The 13,721-nt window shown below is 46.2% G+C and overlaps 1 long non-coding RNA gene across 1 annotated transcript; it reads right to left on the bottom strand.

The window, feature by feature from the left end:
• Window positions 1–5,066: 5,066 nt before the first annotated feature.
• Window positions 5,067–10,706, bottom strand: LOC129050722 (uncharacterized). The gene is made up of 3 exons (XR_008514435.2): window positions 9,835–10,706; window positions 8,262–8,346; window positions 5,067–5,358 (listed from the first exon to the last, which is right to left on the bottom strand). It is a non-coding gene; the product is annotated as an uncharacterized LOC129050722 (long non-coding RNA).
• Window positions 10,707–13,721: the final 3,015 nt, after the last annotated feature.

The following is a 13,721-nucleotide window of genomic DNA, read 5'->3' as shown; positions in this document are numbered from 1 at the left end:
AGGAAATATACATATACTGTATAAAAGTTGAAACTATATGTAAATGTAAATCCTTTCAAAAGAAATTGAAATTTGTGATAAATACAGGGGTTGGCAAATGTTTTCTGTAAAGGCCCAGATAGCAAATATTTTAAGTTTTAAAGGCCACACAGTCTCTGTTGCAACTATTCAACCCTGCCACTGTGACATGAAAACAGCCATAAATAAATGATTAAATATGTATTATTACAGATGCATCTAAATTATTAATATATGTATATATGTATACAATTACATATATGATATGTAAATTAATGAGCATGGCTGTGTTCCGATAAAAGTTTTTTTTTTTTTTACAAAAACAGGCAGCGAGCCCAGATTCGGTCCATAAGCCATAGTTTGCCAACCCCTGAAATAATATAATAAACACATAGAATGAACTAGTAACCAAATGAAGGGAAATAAAAAGACAAAAGGCCTAAGCATTTTTCATGTATGCCAGGCAAGAGTAGTTTAATATAATTCCAGGTGCAATTTGTACCATAAGTTAAAATTTCTAAAGAGAAAAACATAAAAAGCAAGGTAGAGGCAATGAAACAATTATTTCGTACAACCTAGACTGACAGATGCTACTGACAATACCCATAAACTTACCTTGGAGCTACTTTGAGGCCAAGGCAAAGAGGGAAACATGAAAGCTTTCAAAACTGCCATGAGAAGATGAAAGGAAACACCCCAATTTTGCAGGAAAAATGTATTTTGTTATTTTTTGAGCTTCAAGAGAATATTGTTTTTCTTTGGGTCTTTATTTAGGGTAGGGTGATGAACTCATCTCCCTTTTCCTGGAACAGTCTCTTATCCTAGGAAATCCCTCCATCTCAGGTTTGGGTTTTGTTTTTTTGTTTGTTGTTGTTGCTGTTGTTTAGACAGGGTCTCTCTCTGTCACCCAGGCTGGAGTGTAGTGGCGCTGTCTCGGCCCACTGCAACTCACTGCCTTCCGGTCTCAAGTGATTCTCCCATCTCAGCCTCCCATGTAGCTGGACTACAGGCACATGCCACCATGCTCAGCTAATTTTTTTAATTTTCTGTAGAGACAAGATCTCACTATATTGCCCAGGCTGGTTTCAAACTCCTGGGATCAAGTGATCCTCCTGGCTCGACCTCTCAAAGTGTTGGGATTACAAGTGTGAGCCACCATGCCTGGCTCCATCTCAGCTTTAAAACTGTAAATCCTACATCCCAAGAACTCCCTCAGTCCTGAGAAAATTGGTATGGTTGGCCACCCTAACTAATTAAGGGACCTTGAACAATGCAAGGGATGAGTCCTTTAATAATAGTGATTACAAAGTGTACAAAGTTCTTTTACATATGTCCATTTCTTATACTATCAAAAAATAATGGCCAATGCATCATGTGTCCAGCCCTCAAATATTTATAGAATGCCTACCATGCACCAGGTACTGTAGACACAAAGGTAAATAACATTTTTTTTTTTTTTCTGTCCAGAGCCAGATAATAAGTGCTAGGAAGTGGAACAGGAGACTGTACCGTTGCCTGAGTCGATGAGACCACATGAAGGATAAGGAAGAAAAAATACTGGATTCAGGAGAAACAATCAATTAAATTAAACTGTGAGATTCTAAGATGCACAGCAGAAAGGGCAATGGGATTGTTGTCATCATCACAGCGGAAGGGGAACTCTCAAGGAGCAGACACAAGATTCCCTCTGCTGAAATCTAAAAGGTGTTTCTGAAGACGAACTTCTGAATTGGGAGCCCTGAGATGCAGAGGCCACCTTCACGCTCAGAATTTTTCTTGGTTCAAGCTGGGGGTGGAGCATCCAAAAGACAATTCAACAAGGACAATCCTGAAGGCCACAAACAGCCGTGGGCCATCAACAACTTCACATGCATCACCCCATTAGAGGTCCTTACATTTTAAAAAATGACTTAAATTTTAAATTACTCAGATTTTTAGAAATCTAAAAGTTTCAGAAGGTAATCTGAATTTTGTTAAAAGCCAGAAAACCCGACAAATTGTCCCCCATGGCATAATCAGCCAGACTAAGTACTGGCAACCCCCTTAGAGAGGTGTCCACGCTCCTGTTTAGTCCCTGATTAATCTCTGATACTCAGGCCATGGGCCAGTTGCAATTGCCAAAACACTTGCCAGGTTCTTTAGTTTACACACAGCCTGTTTCTCATATTTATGTTAAATTCCAGCCCTAGTATGCATGTCTACTCAAGTTAGTAACCCCTAGACTGAGCTAATGAGCTAAGACATGGTTTCCTGATGATCCATGGGACCTGAGGAGAACTCAGGATTCTTAGAGGACTTGGAGCTCTGTAGACCAGATTATAGTGGTTTAAGTTCTAACTTCACCTGGGAGTTGGTGTGTTTCCCATTCCCCACAGAAGCTGTACTTCAAGCTATGTCGATCCCTGCTCACTTTCTCCTTTCTGACATTCTTGCCTCAGTTTTCCTCCCATGGAACCCTCTACTTCTGCTTGAGGAAGAGTCATTGCCCTTAATATCAGCTCCCCACCAGACCATAAGCTCCATGAAGGCATGGACTATCTCTGTTCTGTTCCCTGCCAGATCCTGAGCAACTGGCAATAAAAGTTCTTAGTAAACATGGCTGGATGAGTAAATAAAGTGTCAGTCCTTTATCCAAGACTAATTCATCTTCCTGGTTCTTACTCCTACCACCCTGCGCCCCGCCCCCCCAACAAGCACCCTTGAACACCTGGTCACAGTGAGGTTCTTCTCCTAAATCCAGCATCAAGAGATCATCTTCCCTTCCCATTGAGGAAAGGTGAAGGTTAAACATTCTAAGATAAAAGGGTCTCTAGATGTGGTAGGCAGAATTCCAACAGGACCTGCAAGGTTTCCTACCCTAATCCCCAGAACTCTGGATATGATGCAGTATCACACCGGGATCATGTTACTTTACTCAGCAAAAAGAATTTGGCAATTGTAATTAAGGTCACTTATCAGTTGACTTCGAGTAAATCAAAAGGAAGGTCATTCATGGGCCTGATATGATCACAACAGCCCGTTAAGAGCTGAGAGTTTTCTCAAGCTGGCAGCAGAAGGGTAAGTCAGAGAGATCTGAAGGATGAGAAAGACTGAAGGTACCATTGCTGGCTTGGTATATAGAGGGGGCATGTGTAAGGACCAGGGAATGCCATCTGTGAGATAAGGGTGACTCCAGCTCACAGCCAGCAAGGAAACTGGGACCTCAGCTCTACAGTCACAAGTTACTGAGTTCTGCCAATAATAAGAATGAGCTTGGCTGGGCATGATGGCTCACACTATAATCCCATCTACTCAAGAGGCCGAGACAGAAGGATTGCTTGAGTCTAGGAGTCCCTGACCAGCTTGGGCATCATAGTGAGACCCCATCTTTACAAAAAATTTTTAAAATTAGTGAGGCATGGTGGTGCATGCCTGCAGTCCCAGATACTTGGAAGGCTGAGATGGGAGGATTGCTTGAACCCTGAAGTTCAAGGCTGCAGTGAGCTCTGATCATGCCACTGCACTCCAGCCTGGGCAAGAGATCAAGACTGGGTCTCCTAGAAAAAGAGTTTTTTAAGGGATGAACTTGGAAGTAAATTCTTCCTCAGAGCCTCCAGATGGGAGCCTAGCCTGGCTGACACCTTGATTTCAGCCTTGTGAGACCCTAAGTAGAGAATCCAGCTGTACCCACGCCAACTTCTGAGCTACGGAACTTGGAGACACTGAGGGAGTGCCAGTAAGTTTGTGGTAACTTGTTACACTGCAATAGAAAACTAATAGTACAACTTATCATCACCAGGTTTTGTTTAATAGAGAAAGAGATTTGGGATGATCAAGAGGTGAAAAGCTGCCCACCTCTGGAGGACAAAGATGAGATGACAGAAGCCAGGGCATGTTTTTTACAGAATTGCTGCCTATCTGTTGTGGATCTCAGATCCCCAAAGGTGACTGAATATTCCTTTATAAGCCCCTTCCACACAAGACAACCTGGGCACCAATGTGTAGCCAAGCCTGGGAGGAGAAGACACTGATATAGTTTGTATGTCTGTCCTCACCCAAATCTCATGTTGAAATGTAACTCCCAGTATTGGAGGTGTCGCCTGGTGGGACGTGAGTGGATCATGGGGTGGATTTCTCATGAATGGTTTAGCACCATCTGCTGGGGATGTCCTTGTGATAGTGAGTGTGTTCTCGCAAGATCTGGCTGAGCAAAAGTGTGTGGCACTTCTCCCCCAACTCTTTTTCTCTTGTTCCTGCCTTTGACAGGTGACATGCCTGCTCCCCCTTTGCTTTCTGCCATAATTGGAAGCTTCCTGAGGTTCCCCAGAAGTAGATGCTGCTATGCTTCCCATACAGCCTGCAGAAACGTGAGCCAATTAAACCTCTTTTTAAAATAAATTAATCAGTCTCAGGTGGTTTTTTTGTTGTTTTGTTTTGTTTTTTTGCTCTTGTCACCCAGGCTGGAGTGCAATGGCGTGATCTTGGCTCACTGTAACCTTCGCCTGCCAGGTTCAAGCAATTCCCCTGCCTCAGCCTCCCGAGTGGCTGGGATTACAGGTGCCTACCACCACGCCCAGCTAATTTTTTTGTATTTTTAGTAGAGATGGGGTTTCACCATGTTAGCCAGGCTGGTCTCAAACTGCTGACCTCAGGTGATCCACTAGCTTCGGCCTCCCAAAGTGCTGGGATTACAGACGCGAGCCACCACGCCTGGCCTCAGGTATTTCTTTACAGTAATGCAAGAACGGCCTAATACAGACACAGATGCAAACATGTTACATGATAGGTGATACAGGCTAAGGGAGCCACTGAGGTCTGTGACAAGTCAGAGAGGACCTTGGGTTTCTGTAGTGCCCCAGGAGCTTCCCTGACTCTCAGGTGCTCTATAGTGCTTGACACACCTCAACACAGTTATGTAACCTGAATGTCCCTGGGCCTCAGGGCACAAAATGAGGTCACATAAGCATTTATACCCATAATTTACTTGTTCAGATCCCTTCTTATTGACTGTATTAGTCCAGGGCACTGGATAAGTTGCTGGAACAGAGAGATTCAAATACATAACAGTTCAAGCCGAATAAAAGTTTATTTCTCCCTCATGTAACATCCCATAGATGGATGGTGGTCCTGAGAAGCGAGGCAGCTCTGATCCACAGTGTCACTCAGGGTCCCAGGTTCCTTCTACCATGCTGCTCCATCTGCCCCCGAGGTGTTCTTGTCAGAGCTCAGCACCACCACCAGCAACTTCCTTTTAAGTAAGTGACTCATCACTTCCACTCACATTTCATTGACAAGAACATGGCTGCCCTAGCTGCACGGGAGGCTGGGAAATGTACTTTCCATTGGGCAGCCTGTGGGATCCTAAATGGGAAGAGTAAATTTTAGGGGGCAGAAAAGAGTCTCTCCCACAGCATCACCCAAGTTTTGCTAAAAGTCTCTTGGGGCCATTTCACAGGTGTTTGAAGACCAACGAGTACCACATCCCCCGTCACCAGCCCTGTCTGCTGTCAGCACTGTGGCAATCAGTAGAGACAGCACTGCCCTGGCCAGTGGTCCATCCCCTTGGGCTTCTTAGCTTGAGAGTGACCTTCTTAGCTTGAAAGCAGAGCCAGAAGCAAGGATTTGGGTGCTGATAGTTGATTTAAGAAGTGATCCCAAGAAATAAAAGTGAGGAAGCAGGGAGAGCAAAAGGGAAAAAGAAAAAGCCATTAAATTGTGTGTTATTGACCTGATTATCACTGTGGACAACTAGGTGATTCTACTATGGACCCAATTCTACTATGGACACTGAGGAACTGTCCATCTGATGGACAGGAGGCTGGGACATTCATCCACTGACTCCCATGTTCCATGCTTGAGGACTCTGCCTGGGGGCATTAGCTCTCCTACCTGCCTGAGGGCAGAAAAGTAGAAAGAGAAGGCAGGCACTGGAGGTGGGATGCTGTCAGTGTACAGGAGGGCTGTCCACCAGGGCTGCTGCTGAAATCTGACAAGGGTCTAGGGGACGTGGTGGGAAGCACCAAAAGCATCACACGGAAATGCAGCCAAAGTCACTGGAAGTGAGAAGAATGTGCTTCTGTCCCTCACACTCACAACCCGCTGATCCATGGGGCAGGGAACATGCCATGCTCTTTTCTCTGAGCCTGGAAATGAACCCTTAAAATATCTTCATTACAGTTCCTTTGCCCTCATGCAACTCACCCATGCAAACAGTGCCTGGGGATGTCCAATCTGAGCTGAAGCAGAGCCCTGCCCACCCACAAAAGTTATCCATTAATTAACGTGTCTGTCTTCTGGAGATTCTGTGAATCAATCAGGTAGAACTGCTTGGCTCTCAATAAATGATAGCTGCTATTATTATTATTATTATTATTATTAGCTGGAGGGTTTATAAACAATGCCTGGCTCCCAGGAAGCAGGCTGTGTGTAATCTAAAAGCTAACATACTTTGGGTTGAGATTTCACTGTTGTCAAATGATGAAGCCAGGATTTCAACACAGGCAACACGATCCCCAGTGTGTGGCCTAAGCCACTATGGCCCACGACCTCTCCAGGGGAAATCACTGATGGCATTTATTAAATCATAATTTAATTGTGACTATAATACATGAGCCACCTCAGGAAGTACCCAGGAAGAATGATCAGGGGTCATAAGGGAGGCTGCAGGAATTCACAACCAAAGCAAGCTCTCCAGGGCTGCCTCATTCTGTCCCCAACCCTGAGCAAGGCCAGACACTAAACACTGAAGAGACCATCTCAGCAGTTATCATCACCGAGTCCTTTGATTGCTCCCAACAGATGGAAAGGGGTAGGAGGCACGAATGAAGCTGGGGCCTCAGAGAACACTGAATAATGGTGCAGGAGTGTTACAGCCATGGCAGAGGCGATTTCAGCTTGGTTGGCTTTTTAGGACACTGCAAAGAAACTGCATGCAGAGGGGGCAGGTGTGGAAGCAGTGGATGAGTCTGGGAAGCTGCCATGCCACCTGCAATGTGAAAGTGCAAAGGAGGAAGCTCATTAACTGTCCCTGGATCATTAACTCAGGGTCCCCAGGGGCACAGTCACTTAGTTTGCACTTTGCATTTTGTCAGTTTCTTTTCCAGGGTCTCTGGGGACTCCAGTCTGGGATTGGGCTCTCAACTCAGGAAGAAGGTGGCACAAGCAACCCTCCCACAGAGGAGCCTGGTAACCATTGTTTGGCCAGAATAACAATGGCTGCCACTTACTGAATGTATCCTTTACTCAGGTAGGGAAACGGCTCAGAGAGGTTAATTAAGTTGCCCAGGGTACTCAGTTGAAAGTGACAGGGCCAGAGATCCAAGCAAGTCTATCTGCATCCCAAACCCATATTCATATTCTCTCCTTTTTTAAATTTTTTAAAGACAAGGTCTCTGTCACCCAGGCTGGAGTGCAGTGGCACAATCAAAGTTCACTGCAGCTTTGAACTCCTGGGCTCACGTGATCCTCCTTCCTCAGCCTCCCAAGCATCTGGGACTACCGGTGTGTGCCACTGAGCCCAGCTAATTTTTTGTTTATTGTTTGTAGAGAAAAGGTCTCACTATGTTGCCCAGTTTGGTCTTGAACTTCTGGATTCAAGCAATCCTCGCATTTTGCCCCACCCCCCCACCCCCAAAGTGCTGGCATTACAGGTGTGAGCCACATGCTGGCCCCCAGTCCATATTCTTAACCATTACATTGCCCTGAGTCTTGCAGGATGGATGACAACAGCCCTCCATGGCTAGCAAGAGTACCCGAGAATGCATTAAACAGGTAAGCTGGTCAGAGTGTGTGGGTTATTCAAGTATGCATCAACAGTCCCTTGTTCAGTAAATAAATCCATTCATTGATACTTATCTTATTTGTTTTTGAGACAGGGTCTCACTCTGTCACTCAGATTGGAATGCAGTGGTATAATCATGGCTCACTGCAGCGTCGAACTCCTGAGCTCAAGCATTCCTCCTGCCTCAGCCTCCCAAAGTGCTGGGATTACAGGTCTGAGCCACTGCGCCCAGCTCATTGATATTTATTGAATGCCTCCTATTTGTCTGGCCCTGGGGATGGTGGAGTGAAGAAAAACTGAATCTTGGCTCTCATGGAGAGGATGGGGGAGAGCGTTAGCACCAGTACCAGTGACCTCAAACAGTGAAGGCACTGGGAAGGAAATAAAAGAGGCAACACAGAGTGATGGTGACACAGGAGAGTGGACTGGAAAGGCTGCCCTGAGGAGGAGATATTTGGCTCAGCCCTGAATGGTGAGAACATACTTTTGGAAAGATCTGGGGAAAGCAACTCCAAGGCACGGGAACAGCAAAAGCCCTGAAGCAAGAACAGACTTGGTATCTTTGAGACCTAGAAAAAAAAGAGGTCATTGAGTTGGGAGGGAGTAGGATGAGAACATCAAGGAGACAGGTGGTGCCCTGCTCCCACCCCCTCCCCAGGCTGGGTTAGATGCCCCTTCTCTGTCTCTCATACTTGGCAAATTCTAATTTTCTGTGTCGAGTCTGCTGATCAGCCTCTGAGCTTCTGGTGTCCAGAACAAGTTCACGGACAGAACTGATGCTTAACTGGTGTTCACTGAACAGATCTGGCCTGACCCCACAAGGAGAATGTAGTAACTTGGCAGTTTGAGCTCCTATAGCCACCCAGCAACAGACAGCAAGTCAAATTTTGCTGCTGACAAGGAAATGAGAGGGATGGCCTAGTACGGCTTCCTTCTGGATTTGGGGGAAAGCCTCAGGGCTTTCCACCTAAGGATCAGGGGTCCCGCGTCTTGGCTGCTCCAGGTTTAGGCACATTTATGTCCCCTCTGCCTGGACCCTCTTCTCCCAGGGCCACGTGGACTCACTTGCTCACCTCTTTCAGGACTTAACTCTTACATTCCAGGAAGCCTTCCTTTATCTCTCCTCTCCCATCTCTGGAACTTCTATCCCCCTTTGCACCGTAGTTTTTCTCCAGAGCACTTATCACCTCTTGCCACATATTTTCTATATTTGCTTTGTTTATTGTCTGTCTCCCCACCACTAGGAAGTAAGCTCTATAGAAGCAAAGATGTTTGCCTTTTTGTAAATTGCTGTGCCAACCTCATTAAACATTGTTACATGAACAAATGAATGAATGAATGATACCAGAGCCAGAATACTTATAGGGTAGAACAAGCATCATCATAGGACACCAGCTAAGCTGTGGCACCCCCAAAATAGACTGTTTCTGGTTCAATAAATGTATTCAACATTTGCCAATTAGCACATCCACATCTAGAAAGAAGCTATTTCGACATATACACTTGTGTTTTATGCTTTAGTTTTGTTTTTATTCTGCATTAATATTGGCAGGTCTGGGGAACACCATAATCTTTTCAATGCTTAAAGCCTTTAAATTCAGCCTTAAATACCGCAGCTGTCTGTGCTGCTAAACCTTAGCTATGAGATAGAGCCACCTAGTGAAAATTCCAACTTCCATTGCCTATGTATTTTGTAACCTTTCCTCTAAAATTTAGCACCTAAATCAGTAACTCAATCTCTCTTGTGAATGCGTTTTACCAGGCCAGGATATGGTTTTGGGAAATGCAGAATACTGGGCCCAGCAAATCTGGGGATGATGACAAGGCATCATCGTGAGACACCAGCTTAGCAATAGCACCCCCAAAATAAGACTGCTTCCAGTTCAATAAACTGCTACGAAGAGTCTATTAATGGTGGTATCCATCTAGACCTGCAGCCATAGAGAAGAGACCCAAGCACAGTGATTATTAAAAAGCCCATATCCTTCAAAAATTATGAGTAGATATTATAAATTCCAAAATGATGAAGAGTTCAGGATGAGAAGATGAGGACTCACCCAGAACAAAGCAGCACACTGATTTATCCTTTGTCTCCTGACAGCATTCCTTCCCCCGCTGGTCATCCCGCCCAGTCACACATGTGACAAGTTATAGCGCTGTATGGAAGGATACTAAAAATTGGAAAGATTGCTAAATGTCGCCCTGAAAGGTGTTTCCTGTGGCCCATGAATCGCAGGCAAAATCATCCCCTTGGAGAAAAGCTTGGGACAAATAGCTAGATACCTGAAAATAGTAAACTCCCCCAAATTACTGCTAGCCAAATAAGTCTTTGATATCTTTGAAACTGCCCCAGAACCCAAACTCAATATACTAAAAAAAATGGGCTGCTAGCGAAGTCATCGGCCACGCATTGAGCACTTTTGCGTCTAAGACGTTCCCATGTGTTGTATCATCGCCTCTTTCCTGCAGGCACCTGAGTCCCCGAGCTCTGGTGGTTTTGCCCAAGGCCAGCCAGATGAGAGAGTGTGGTAGAGTGCTCCTCAAGGCATCTGTGACCTGCTCTCCTCAGCTCAGAGAAAGCCAGCGTGGGGTTTGAGGGAACAACCTCAGCTCCAAAGGGGAAGCTGCCAGAGGGGGCAGGCCCAGCCCTGGGCAGGGTCAGACCCCAGCACCCACGAAGACCAGGCAGGCCCAGGCTAGGACCACAGGAGTGGGAGTAGGAGTGATGGAGTAACAGCTCGTCTCCAAGCTCCCAGCATTCACTCCCTCATCCTCTGGTAGGTAAGCACCCAACTTTTCTTTGGGGATGGGCTCCTCTCCTACTCTCAGTCCATGCAGTTTGAATGGAGTCGACCACGAGCTCAGGACCTCCCCACAGACGCCATTATTCGTTCTCCTTCCTTTCTTTACAATGATTGGTTCAGAGCTGAGCACATGACCTAGGCCTGGCCAATCAACAAATAATATCCCCCTTCTTTCCTTTCCCTACACTGATTGGTTCAGAGCTGAGCACATGACCTGGGCCTGGCCAATCAACAAATAATATCCCATTTCCTTCCTTTCTCTACAGTGATTGGTTCAGAACTGACCACATGACCCAGGCCAACTAGTATCTAGCTCTCTAACTGCCTTGGGCCATCAAAACTCCCAAATCAAATATTGTTGACCTGGCTTGTGTCAAGTGCCCATCACTGAATTAGTCACTATGGCCAGGAGCAGATGGGCCCTCACTAGACAGAACTGATCTGTGGCCGCCCATGGTGCCCGGGGTGAGGGCAGCTCCACCTGAACACAGAGAGTGGCAAAGGCAAAGTTTCCTGACATAGACGTTCCTGTTCCATTTGTCCCGCAAACGTTTAAACATCACACATACTTGGTTAAGGTAGAAAATAAAAAACAGCCTTTGTTCACTCTCTCTCTCTTTTTTTTTTTTTTTTTTTGAGATGGAGTTTCATGCTTGTCGCCCAGGCTAATGTGCAGTGGCTCGATCTCGGCTCACTGCAACCTCCGCCTCACAGATTCAAGCCATTCTCCTGCCTCAGCCTCCCAAGTAACTGGGATTACAGACGTGTGCCACCACGCCTGGCTAATTTTTTGTATTTTTTTAAGTAGAGACTGGGTTTCACCATGTTGGACAGGCTGGTTTTGAACTCCTAGCCTCAAACAATCCACTCGCCTCGGTTTCCCAAAGTGCTAGGATTACAGGCATGAGCCACCACGCCTGGGCTGTTCACCATCTCATAGAGACATTCACCATTGCTACTGAGTGTGGATAAAAGTATGGACATCAGGGTTCAATTTCTATCTATTCTACTCTGGCTGTTTGCCCTTGGAAGTTATTTAGCATTCCGTGTCTCTGTTTGCTCATCTGGAAAATGCAGATAACATTCGTATCTGCCTCACTCGTTTAAAAGAATCAACGTTCTTAGGACAGTACCTGGCAAGAGTAACTGCTGTTGGTTTGGTTTGAGATTCTGAGAACCACTCTTCTGGATCATTCGCACATGCTGTGGTTTGAGTGGAAGTCATTAGAGGAGTATCGCTAATAGATAATAGAAAGTTGTTTCAATGGCCCTTTCAGAACTAAAGGGTCTCTCTCTTTCCCAATGTCTGTGTTAATTCCTATAGAAAGACTCAGACCCGACATGGCTCCCAGCCCTCCTGGACCCCTCCTCAGTCTTGTGGGACTGATGGGTTCAGCACTCACCTGCCCCACCCTGACTGTAAGAGCATGGGCCTTGTAATCTGTAAGAGCCCAGGCTCAAGACATCCGAAAAGACTCCTGTCTTGCTCTGAGTCTGTGCTGCTGGGAGGTGAGCAGAATGCAGTGACATGGAAAAGAAATGAATGGAGCAGAGGGGAAGTGGAAGAGAGGAGTGAGAGGAGCTTGAGTTGAAGTGGGAGGGATGGGGGTGGCCAATAAGGGGAGAGAGGAGGGAGATGGGATGGGATAGGATGAAGGGAGGAAGAGAGAAGTGGTGAAGTGGGGTAAGATGGGACTTATCTCCTGACCAAGCACACGTCTACCCCGACATAGTCATCTAAACATGGAATCAGGGAATGATTTGGGGAGAGGACCTCAAGATTGTCCTCCTTGGTAAGATCAATAAGAGGGAAGAGAACAGCCACTGTACAGGTGCAAGTATGGGTCCCTCTGAGTGCACCTTTTGGTGCTTACCTACTCAAAGCTCACCAAGCCTTGTGCTTCCCTCTTCCTCAACCTGCAGAGCATCTCCCAGAACCCAGCCATGCCCTTAAACATTCCACGAAGACGTTAGTGAAGCGGCATGACTTTCATGCTTTGTTTTCATCCAGCCATTAGTGGCAGAGGCCACCAGGCTCCCACAGTGAGCCTTCATCAGTGGGAGTCAAATCCCAGGCATCAGGTGAGGACACTGGTGATTAGGTGACTTCCTCCTGTTCCACAGCCAGTGTCAGAACCTTGGTGACAATCTACATATTCAGATTCCCAATTTAAATCATGTTGGAGATGGGCTGGCAACTGAAGTGGGAAATAGACTCCAAGACAAAAAAAAAAGAAGTCTGTAAATCAGTGCCTTGCTACTCCTCAGCCCAGGGGAGCTACTCCCATGTCAGGACATGCCTTCCCTTTCCCTCTCCCCAGACAGAGCTCAGGGCACCCCACAGAGGGTCTCTGAAGAGGGAATGCCAGATTGGAATCCTCAAATATCTGGGGAGCTGGCCAGGTCTTGGCATTCCAGGGTCATAGATTCACTGATGACTCCCGTTGTTGAGCAGAGCTTGGACTGGTGGGCAGAGTGCTAGGAGGCATAATAGCAAACAGGGTGGGTCAGGGGTGGTGGCTCAAGCCTGTAATCCCAGCACTTTGAGAGGCCGAGGCAAGTGGATCACCTGAGGTCAGGAGTTCAAGACAACCCTGGCCAACATGGTGAAACCCAACTCTACTAAAAATACAAAAGTTAGCCAGATGTGGTGGCATGCACCTGTAGTCCCAGCTAGTCAGGAGGCTGAGAAATACCAAGCAATTCAGGAGAATCGCTTGAACCCAGGAGGCAGAGATATATCTAAGAAGTCCAGAAGTGGATGCTTTGGATATAAATACAGGTAGATGATATAGAAAAAAGATCCAGACAAGGAGATGTCGATGCTCATGTTTCATCATCAGGTTTCTGCCTCTCTTCCTTCATCTGCAGCCTCTGATTTTCTGTGTTTAATTTATTCTCAGGCACACTACTTCTATGTGGTGGGGAAAATGGCACTTGGAAAATTCAGTTTCAATGGTCCTTTCAGAGCTACAGCATCTCTCTCTCAATGTCTGTGTTAATTCCTCTAAAAGGACTCAGACCTGACATGGCTCCCAGCCTTCTTGGACCCCTCCTATCTGTGGTACTGATGGGTAGACAACTCATACACCCTACCGTGGGTGTGAGTAAGAGCATGGGCCTTGTAATCTTGGCTTGTT

This window comes from Pongo abelii, chromosome 18 (assembly GCF_028885655.2).
Source record: "Pongo abelii isolate AG06213 chromosome 18, NHGRI_mPonAbe1-v2.0_pri, whole genome shotgun sequence".
In the NCBI taxonomy this organism is placed as follows: Eukaryota; Metazoa; Chordata; class Mammalia; order Primates; family Hominidae; genus Pongo; species Pongo abelii.
Note: the sequence above shows the minus strand (reverse complement) of the source record. Positions and strands in the feature narration are given on the sequence as shown.